Source organism: Agelaius tricolor, unplaced genomic scaffold (assembly GCF_023055355.1).
Source record: "Agelaius tricolor isolate 1412-34295 unplaced genomic scaffold, bAgeTri1.0.p SCAF_2, whole genome shotgun sequence".
In the NCBI taxonomy this organism is placed as follows: domain Eukaryota; kingdom Metazoa; phylum Chordata; class Aves; order Passeriformes; family Icteridae; genus Agelaius; species Agelaius tricolor.
Genome location: NW_027269262.1, coordinates 33,143,864 through 33,155,538, shown reverse-complemented (window position 1 = coordinate 33,155,538; position 11,675 = coordinate 33,143,864).

Genomic DNA, 11,675 nt, shown 5'->3' with positions numbered 1-11,675 from the left:
AACCAGTATATGCAGTGATTCATTTTTATGAGCTCTGGGTGTCTTTCATCATCAATATAATTTTTTCCCCATTTTATTAAGAGTGGTCATTCTTTTTTTTTATGAGAAGAGGCTGCTGATCCTATGAAACTATTTGAGAGAATAAAACAAAGACATATCTTGAGTGAATGTGTTCTTTATTTTATGTATAAATCCATGCTATAATTTTAGTTATAGAAGCATCCATGAATACTAAGCAGTGTTCACTTCTTTATATCTTTACTCATCGAGAAGTGGTTGATGTTTCTGAAGAGACAATGAAAAATCCTGTCAAATAATTGTAAAAGCTTCTTTGCTGAACCAATTATTTGCTGCTTTTACTACTGCTGATGAAAGAAATGGAAGTGCTTTATATTTAAATGTTTATTTCATATGTATCATGATAATGAATATTTTACTGTAATAGTTGACCTTAAACCATGCCACAGGGATGTTTTTTTCATAAATTCCTACTCAGTGGAAGAGTAAACGGTTTTATATTATGGAAATTCAGATAGCTACGCCTTCTGTAGAAAAGCAAATTAACTGACTGGAATGCCCCAACTTTTACATCAAATTATCATTTTATTGTCCTTTTACCTAGTTCTGCTGGTCACACATTCTTTTTCATTCTATTGTGGAAATAAAATGTAAATAGTAAAATATACTGGGTTACCAGACAAATCTGCATACCTCTAACTGTATATTGCAAAAGGAATGCTTAAAAACTTATTTAGTATCATGCAGTGTCTTATGAAATTCCTAAGGCAGGGTGAGGCTGCTGCCTTTATTAGCAACAAGAGCTGTGAGGTTTGTTTTGTACTTATAAATTGAAAAACAATTGTAAAAACATTTTTTCTTTGAATTTGATTCTAAAAAAGCCTACTTACAAAATATACTTGGTTAGGGAAGAGAACTGGTGATAGCTGCCATGTATGTTGTCTTCATAATAAAAAAAAACCTTAAAATTCAGGTGCAAAGGTGGAAATAGAAAAATATAGAGTTCACTTTTCAAAGTTTTAAAGCTATTAGAGGAAATAATTCTCTACACACTTAGGTAGAAAATTTCTGAACAGGTATGTTATTAAATTGTGCAGACTCATCTGAAATATTTTCTTGTTGCTGTAATTCTAGCTTTCTATGGACTTCTCAGCTCGATTCATTTCAATCATGAAAACATGAATGAGAAAACATGAAAAAAACTCTAGACTGATTTTTTCGATTTTTGAAGTCCGTGCTTTCCAGGTAGCTACTTATATGTTTTCCTCTCCTGCTGCAACCTAAGACTATGTCCTTCCATCCTGTTGCTGGCGGCCTGCGAGAAGAGGCCGACCTTCATCTGGCTACAACCTCTTTGCAGGGAGAGGATGATAGGGTCTCCCCAGTCTCCTTTTCTCCAGGATAAGCACCACCAGCTCCATCAGCTGCTCCTCAAAGGATTAGTGCTCCAGACCCTTGGCCAGTTTTGCCACCCTTCTATGGACCCTTCTCAGCGTGCTTCCTGAATTGAGGAGCCCAGAACTGGACACAGCACTCCAGTGTGGCCCCACCAGTGCTGAGTACAGGGGGAGAATCACTTTCCTGGTCCTGCTGGCCACACTGCTGCTGATAGGATGCCATTGGCCTTCTTGGCCACCTGGGTCAATTATGGTGAAGCATTCCTATATGTCAGGAAAGAGCTGTTCCTCTGCAGGGTAATGGTAGATGCTGTCCTTAACCAAGCAGCCCAGTGATTTATGTGTTAATGAGAAATAGGGTCTCTGATAAGGTTTGTAACATGTTTGGGATCTCCTAGGTTAAAAATCAAATGTTGAAACTCAAAGTTTAAGCAGTGGTTTACAATCAACAAATCTTTTGAGGTGTATGTTTTTGCTCAGTTCAAACTTTTTTTCCTAACCTTTCCAAGTGTACCTTTTGAAAAACAATGATTTGAAAGCAGAAACCTATATACTGTTTTATCTCTCAGGGAAATTAAAGAGGGAGGCATTCCTTCAAGTTGGGTCACCCTAAGGAGCTTTTCATCATAGCTTCTCTTTGACAAAATAAGGCAATTCTGGGCAATGTGAGGATAAGGGGAGATGAGACAGACTATAAAGCTTTTCACCTGGAGCAGAGGATTTTTTTCTCCCATAGTTGCGTCAAAACATGTTTTCAGCTTCTGTGATTTTTCCTAATCCTGTATGTTCCTTTCAGCTGTTTCAGCATGCAGGGCATGTTTACAGACAAGATAATGTAGGCAGGATCACTAGCTGGTTATAAGAGTTATTCATAGCTCTGTGCATAAGTGAGGATAAACAGAAGAGTTTATTTTCTTGACAAGATTCACTGTGTTGTAGTTAGATGGAGTAGGTTTAATGTGTTGTCCTAATCCAGGTCTTGCAAACAAGATATTTATTCAGCAAATCCCTTGCAGTGGATTAAAATCTTAACCTTTGGAATCCCTTAGCATGAAGATAAAATCACAAGCAGAGGCAGTCTTGAAAATATTTCTTGGTGGTATATAAATATTTGAAAGGGAGTTTATATATCTTAAAGCAAGATAAAAAATCTTCCAGTATTAAAAATATTGAACATGACAGAAAATATTTATTTGTGGGAAAAAATAACTAGTAAAAATATATATTAACAAGTTGCTCTCATACATGAGTTATTAAGGGAGTCTTTCCAATTGAGATCTACAAAATAATATTCACTTAGGACTTTTAATAGGTCAAGAAGAGCTACTGACAACTCAGGGCAGCACCTTCTTGTATAGACAAATGATTAAACTAACCTTTGATCAAACTCATCTTTGTATACCAAATTCAGAGTCATCTTTGCTTTTACAATGTCTTTAATAACTAGGTTCTCTCCTGATGAAATTTCTTCTTTTCTTTTTTATTTTAGGGAGGTGTTCTATCATTCTGCACAGTAGTAATAACATTATTGATTTATTTTGAAGACCCTTTTTCTATATAAACTTGCCAAAATTATTAGTTTATGAGAATTATTTTGAGATATATTTTAAAAGTTTCAGCTATGTTTAAAAAGGAGCTTTTCTTTCAGAACGAGTGAATATTTTTTTCTGTAAATACCAATCTTAGTTATGCTTCCACAATGAAGATTGAAGATCATGGAGATGAGGTGTAACTATAAGTATTTATTCAGATTTGGAGACAAAAGTTTGAGGTGCTAAGCCACATAGTAGACAGAAGCAAAGTTGACTTTGCCAAAGAAATGTCTTACTATGTATCAAAATGAGACACTATTGTATTTCAAGAAATAACCTGTAATTCCAGAAATATTTAAATATGGCTAAATTTCAAGCAGATCAAGAGAATATGCAACCGAATTCCCAATGAAGCCAGTAGTAAAACACCCTAGTAACAAACACCGGCCAGTTTTTTTGGTGCATCAGAAAATCCTTCTTTCCAAAGTTAACTAGCCTTGCTTAGATTTTAACCTTGTCCATATTGGTTATAAATAGTTACTTGCTTTCCTCGTACAAATTCTAGACCAAGAGTTCTGACCCTTTTCTCTTTTCTGTCTGTAGGTCTCTTATTCTCTCATCCAAGAAGTGAAAAACATCTCGATGTGCAGTCAGCAGTCTGGTACATGATGTACCAGGGGTACTGTGGGTAGCAAGCCACTGCTTCAGAGGTGGCATGTGAATAATTGCTGTTGAGCTGTTGGAGTTGCCAATCTGGCACACAGGAAGGTGCCTGCTGCAGAGTGCAGCCATGCTAGGAAAAACCATCATTCCCGTCTGCGTCCTTTCTGTGTGCGGGGCGGGGACATTCCAGTACCCGTTAGGCTTTTTGTTCACCACCACTATCACTCATAAGCAGCTGTCACATGTCATATTTTCCATCCTTTCAAGCATCAGATGTGGTACTGCTGAATAGCTGCAACGCATTGATTCTGGAGCGCTGGTTGCGCCAGGTTGCTGAGTGACTATTAGCTGTGGCAGGTCGACAGACTTTTTCCCAGTAGTACTCCTAAGGGGGTCCTCAGTAAAAAGGCAGAATGATTTTTGAAGTTTCTTTTTCTATATCTGTCTGCCAAGAGCTTCCAAAAATAACCCCTATTGCTCCTGCTATTAGAGCTGAGGCTGGAGCTATGCACTTGGGGAGCGTTCACCGAGCTCAGCGTGGATCCTGGCATTTCAAAGCCAGCGCTGCTCCATGCGTAATTCAAGCAGAAAAGTACTTACACCCCTTGCCCTGCAGTGGGCCAGGCCAACTGTCCTGATGAATTTACAGGCTTTAATGTTTCACAGCCACTTAACATTAAGCATGACTCCTTCTGACCCCCAGCCCTCCCAGGCTGGAATAACAGGCTGTTCAGTGCCTTACCTAATTGGTAAGGCAAGATAATAATGAGAGTAAAAGAGATACGAAGACAGATCATGCCTAAATGAACACAGGGGAGCTTAACCAGCAGGAAGAAGAATAACTAAGATCTTGTGCCTACTGTTTGCGTAACATCCTGTTTTTATAAATGCAGCTTCTTATCAACACTTCAATCACACTTATAAATGCACAGAAAAGGATGAATGCAGATGCTTGTGACACAGTAGGGATGGCTGCACAACACAGGTTGAGCTGCTGCATCTCTTTCCAGAACCAGGAAAAAAAGATCATGTTCTTTTTTTTTTTTTTGCCAAGGTCCTCAGTAGAGGACTGCTGTTTTTTTTTTCTTTTTAATTACAAAGTAGCAATTTAGCAACACAAAGGAAATAAAAATTCATCTTTGTACATCTAAATTTATTTTAAAACTGACTCTACAGAACCAAGGTCTTTACAACTTTTATAAAAGCAATATTCTAGCCTTTTTTGGATTCCTTAAAAGTGGTTATCAAGATGAATGAGAATAGTGGTGTGTAATTTCAAAAATGTAATTGCTTTTCTCTCCAGCTTTCTCTAAGCATTTTCAAGGTCACCATAAAAGGGGACAGATAAACCTACAATCTAAGTCTTCTTCTGGTGTTCCATGCCAGTGCATATTACTTCCTGATCAAAAGTCTTATAACTTCTTGAATTGTTCATTTCTACTTTTCCCACCTTCTCAAAAGGAGTATGAAACTCCTACAATTTTGCATATCACGGCAAACACTAAACCTCTGGTGACCATGAGGCAAAGTAAATGTGCAAATATTTTGAGGGACAACTGCAAATGGATGAACAAAATTTGTTTCCCTGTCATCTGCAGTGTGTATCAATTCTGGTTTGCTTCTTCAGTCTCATGTGTAAAGAATGGGTCTGTTGAGAGAGGCTGCAAAATTTGAGCTCGTGTTCTTTATGTGGTATCTTCAGGCCTGCCCTAGGACATCTTGCCTGCCAGTGAGTTTGTCCTCCCTTCTGCTTGGGCCACATTTGAGCAGCTCCTGTTTTCATTCTCACCCCAAGATTCTTCTCTGGAGGGTGTCAGGTACGGACAACACTGGTGCTGCACTGTTCTTACAGCCATCCACAGACACTTGGAAGGTTTCCTGGGACAGCATCTCCAAATTGGATCCATCTGCCAGGTCATGAGAGTGCCAATAGGATGCAGTAAGAAAGGGAATAGGTAGGTGCCATGGTGGGCATTCTTTGTGTGTGTAGAAAATGTGATAAAAACTTCTATAAATACTTAGACAGCTTCATGCCATGTCTTTACTGGAGGCTGTGGAAGCTAGAGAATTTCAAACATCACCAAAGGAAATGGTGAAACTCTTCACAGGAAGAGAACACACCATCAGTATAAATCTGGCATTTTCAAGATGATCCTCTTAAATCAGTGTTATGATTGTTTCAGGACTAGTTTTCTCAGCCCAAGAGGATTTGTAATATCTTAAAAGGGACATGAAGAACGTAATTCTGATATTTTATTGGCACCTTTATATCAAAAATTAATGCTTACTCTGGTCTGACACTTTGATTTTTGTGATAGAGGCCTGTAGGAAACATAAAAAATTATCTAGGAAAGCAGACTTGATAGAAATAGAGAAGTGGAAACAAAGTCGATTTTTTTATATTAAGTTAATTTTGGGGATTTGCTTCTTTGATTGAAAGAAATTTCACAGTCATATTTTTGCAGCAAAAATTTATGCTCAGTGCTAGAGGCCTTCTATATCAGCTGCCTGATTGACTTTCATCATCATGGGAAGGGTCTGCGAGGAGGAAGAGTCTTGCTATAACTGAACATTGCATCTCTTACTCGAGTGGGAAAAGAAGATTCAGTGACCTATATTTCGTCCGTTCAGGTACCCTAAGCTATGCCTTTGACTCTGTAGAATGTAATGTTCTGTTACCACTTCTTGTATTGGTTACCCTTCTCCTACTTATCTTTTTTTATTCTGGATTTGCATGTGAGTTATAATTTTCAGTGTCATTGTGTCCAACAGAACAAGGCATATGCATTCTCACACAAAAAACCCAATTTTTTATTATTTCCTATGGGACACACATGCACACACATCAAGCCAACAAAAAGTTAAACAGTATTACCTGGAAAGATGCTTCTGTTATTGTGATTAACAAAGATATTCCAAATGGAACTCTATTGGCAAAGATGATGTGGGGGCACGTGCAACTAGTGAGGGTTCTTCTGGAGAATTATTTGTTCCTAATTTAGTATCTCACTCTGATCTGCCAGAAATCTGATTCATTAATCTTTTAGACGTACTGGAAAATCCCATCTATTTTAATAACCACAAGAGAATAGAAATGGTTGAGGGTCCTGTGATTATGATTGATCTTTGTTAGGTAATCTATGGAAGATACTCTATTAAATTATGTTGATCGACAGTATTTGAGTTTGTAACGTTCAGTTAATTTTTTAAGGGTTCTGAAGTCTGGATTGCTGTCGATTAGCATTGTTATAAATGAATATAAATATGTTCCACAAACCGTAGCAAATTGAACTGTGAGATATTTGTCAGTGAAGTTATTCCTAAATCAATTATTCATAAGTAGTTCAAATGATGATCAAGTTTAATGCAGTGCCTACTCAACAGAAGCAGGAGAGCTATTGAGAAAGGCTTTGAAGAGCCAGTTTGCCTTGTTCCATGGTAATCTTAAACTATTTACTGTCCAAATAGCTCTGATTTTCTCTTATGTTTCATTGGGTTTGCTTACATGCCTTATATTTAATTTGCTGGCATAGATTTCAGTTATGGATTTTCCTGTATTTGGCAAGGGAAGCCAAAATAATTCTCTTTCATTGTAACTGTAGCCAAGGGGATCCCTAGCAATGGAAACTGCCAATAATTTTTGGTGTTGATTTCCACTTCCCTGGAAAGCTATTGCTCCTTCCAAACAGAGGAGATTTAGGGATACTTTGAAGACAAAACCTTCATGGCTTGCATTAGGTGTGGAAGTCTGGCAATCAGCTTCAGAAAACTCTCAGCATTTGGTCTCAATCCAGTCTCTATGATCAGTGTTTCAGAAAGCAGCAGTAACCCGTCCCTTCTCTGTCTCACGACAAACACTGTAATGATAAAATTGTGCCAGTGGATCTCTGTGGGTAACTGACAAAAAGATCAGTATTTTTGCAATAAAAGAGGAAGGCATCATTGTAGGTATCATCCACTCTATCTCTGGCCATGTAGGAGTGAGAAACTCGGCTGTTCTTTCTAAACTCCTGTTAGTGGTTGAAGGGTATTTTTTAAGAAAAGTAGGGTTTGCAAGGGTGAACGGCGATTGGACTCTTTTCATTCCATGTATTTCAGAACATTTGAAGCTATTTCCAATTCAATGGAATTTCTTTCTTGTCCAGGACTGGACAAAATTCAAATTTCCAATTCCTTTCAATCAGCAGGGCTGAAAAGTAGCTTTTGTCTGAGTTGTTTCCCATGTTAGCTGGTAGTACGTGAACCCTAAATAACGAAGGGATAAGAAGACACTGATATTCTATCTCTTGGATATTTGTCTGCCTTCAAAATCAGATGACATAGTGCACCTGCAAAAGCCAAATTAATCAATTTAATTATGAGTACCTTGAGGGGTTTCATTCTATTAGAAAGAGTCTGCTTACATCATGCTTTTCCAAAATAATCCTATCAGTGCATTTACTCAAGCAGATGAATCTTGAGCTGTCCTCTGGGCTTCAAAAAATATGTAATAACTTGCTGTAATAATATTAACAGAGAAGTGGGGAAAGGTTCAGTTACTAACACTACACAATCCACCTCAAACCTTGTTTTTTTAAAATATTTTTTTAAATCAGAAGCGTAATTTAAGGATAAGACATTGTTAGCTATCCTGCCTTGCTTGGGGCTTTGCTGCAGAGTGACAGGTCTTTCTTCCTCTGTAGACTGAATGCTCTAATTACACCTACTGCAAGTCAGAGCTACACTACTACAGCATCAATGCAAATGTCAGATGTCTTTTCACTTTAAACTGTCTACTCTCTAATAACAGTGTCTTATTTCCAGGAAGAGTTTTTAGGAAATTTCTTTATATTTAGATACCCTTTATTTGTCTCCTTCATCTTTATGTCTCTAATTGTGTTCAATATCATATTTCTTTTCAGAGGCCTGAGCACAGTGCTTTGAAAGTTTATATGTTAATTGCCAAGGTCAAAAGAAAGAGAAAACATGCTCTGATTGTTTAATGACAAGTAATGTGATTTGAAACAGAAGTTTAATGGACTACTCTGTCTCTTAATAAAAAGTACTGTTTCAGGGATATTGAACATCTGCAATTTAATTCAAACTCAGTCAGTATAATACAAGAGGTTGAAAAATATTTTTAACACTCTTCCTGTACAATTCAAAAGCTTAGTAAGAGTGCAGTAACTTGGCCTTTGTTCAGGAAAGTCATCTATAATGCCAGTCCTGCATGTGTTTGTGAAGCTTTGCTGCTTGATACGTTTTCCTCTGCTCCAAAAAGCCAGTGTCCAAAGCACATGAAGAGATTTCCATGCCATTTCTGAACCTTTGTCAAAGATGACAACTGTCTTTGGTGTATATATAAGAGAATTGAAACTTGGCTTGTTATCATTTCTAACTAAGAACCAGATCCTGCCTCCACTGAAATCAGCTGTCATTCACACACCTCAGTAGAAGCATGGGCTGTATTGCTACACAACATTTTATTGCATTGCATAGTATTGAACAAACTTTAGGCACTGCACTGCATAGAATCACAGTGTCTTTTGCAGAGCAAGAACATTTTTGACCATAGGTGATTTTCCCCTCATTTAATTCCTGCAAAACAAACTAATTAATCCAGTCTCTTGACTTATTTGTATCTGGTTTCCAGTAATAACTATGTTTGACCTGTTTTAAACAGTATATAGATCACCCATAAGGTATTATCTGACAGGTATCAGAGATGAGCACCTAAGTGTGTGCTTGCAACTGGATGTAGCATTTGCTTTTTTAGTAGACATATCATCAATCTTTCCTCATAGGAATGGTACGGTTCAGTTTGAATAAGTGGCATTCAAGCTCCCTTCACAAAAATTTTCCTCTATTCAGAGCAATTAATGTGCATGAAAACCTTTTCTTGTCTATGTGCAGTATAAGTTTGTGTTAGAGGACTGTACCTTGTTCATTTTATGTTCATGGCATCTAAGTCTAATGTCCAGAAAAATAAAAGAGTTTATTTATTGTGCTTATCCTTATTGGTGCTATGGCACAATGCCACACTGCTGTTCCCTGTAACTATCTCACTTCTTTGGCTTTCAATTTTAAGTAATAATGTTTTGAAAAAAAAATTAGGGAATTTTGATTTTTTTTTAAGAGAAAGGGACCATGCTCTTGGCTTTCAGCCCAAGAAAATGTAAAAGGTACAGTGAATTCTGATATATAAAAAGCATGGTTGGTCTGGTCTTCCTTCCCCCCTATCCAATGCAGTGGATGAGCATTTTCAAATGCTCAAACAGCTGACAACTGCCTATCATTTATGTACAGTAGATTTAACTAATCGGCCAAGATACATCTATCACTGTCTTCTGCTATAGGTGTGCCTTTGGAAAAAGGTTGTTGCAACTTTTTTTTCAAGAAATAAGTAGCACTGTCCTTGATTTCAAAGTTCTTATCTGTTCCTGATGGATGTACCAGTACCTTTCTTCAGGAAAGAGTTCTATTGACATTGGGAAAGAAATGCACTGACCCACTCACAGCTCCCTGCTCTTATAAATTACTGTGTGAAAGTGACTTTCCGGTGGTTATGACATAGCTATGAAATATTTGTATTTTCTAGGATTTAAAGAAGTGCAAATGCATTTTTTTTCTGTATTTCTCTACCTGCAGCCATGTGCTGAGTGTGAAATGTCTGCTTAGCTGCTAATGGAATCCTCAGGCTTATTTATTTCTTTTTTTTTTTTTTTCTACTGAAACTGAAGCTCTTTGGACAGTTAGTTGGTAAAAGGGTTATGTACATGTTGTCATTTTTGCAAGTAGCCAATAAATAGTGTAACACCAGTAATAAGCTAAAGGCATGTCAGTCAACACATACAGGGCCGGGGGGGTGTTTTTTGAGTGAGGAAGTTGCTTTTGAACTTTCGATTTATTTTCTTATTGCTGAGGAAGAATTTTCCTTTCCTGAATGCTTCGTAAATGCAAAATATATTTATATATATGTATTTATAAATATATATATAAAAATTTATTTACTTCTTTGAAACAACAATGCATTGTTTGGGAAATGAAAACCAGTTTATATTTTTATCCTGAAGAAAGTCCGCTTGGGGAAGCTTGACATGTGCTTGTTGTAAGATGTTTCTTGCACATCATAGAAACTACATTCATTTGGTAGTCAAAGTAAAACAATGTTTCAGATTCAATTTGCAGCTTCTCTAGAAAAAACATGAATTTCAGTACCAAATGAGGAGTTCCACATTACAATAGTCTTGGCAGCAGCTCAGAACTCATAGTAGCAAAGTTCTTTTTGGCAAAGTGAAACTGGGAGGAAACCAAGAGCTTTTCATTTTGAAAACAAATCATTATTTACAAAAAGATTGTTTTGTTTTTCAGGTTTTTGTTAATGAATTCCACTGGTTGGAAATTTCTTGAAAGATTATTGTTCATTATCATTCTCAAGTGGTCTTGCATAACTTTAAATAGACAACAGAAAGCCTAATATTTAAAGAGAGGCAAGCTTCTCAGTGATTAGTATTTTTAATTATCTGAAACACAGACAAGAGAAATTTTACCTAATTTTTAATTTATTTCCTAGAAAATATCAATGATCAAAAATAAATACCAGTGATCAAAAAAAAATGACTTGCAGTCATTTGCAGTCAAGAATTGAAAGTTTCATTCTTACATTTTCATTTTTAGAAGTAGGAAATGCCATTATAAGTCAGCTTTAAGTGGGCTTCCATTGCCTGTCATATTCCCCCCAGTAATATTTCATATCTTGAACTGGGATAAGGCCCAAACACAAAATTAAACTCAGGGTTGATCTCACAAATCACTCTTATCTGAACAAGGAAATATTAAGTTCTGGACTTCTGGTCTGAGTCCTTTGTAATCTTCAAAATCAAAGGTAAAGGAAGTCATGTCTTTCCATTTGGTATTGTGATTGTCAAAGCAGATAAGACTCATGCCAGCTGTTCATGGCTCAATTATGATATTTGACTAGAAAGAATTTTCTCAGGAAGAAAAAAATATGAATATTCTCTTCAGCACTTGCGGATGTCAATGTTTAATTGTATTGAAAGGCAGATTTTAAATAATATGTAGTGGT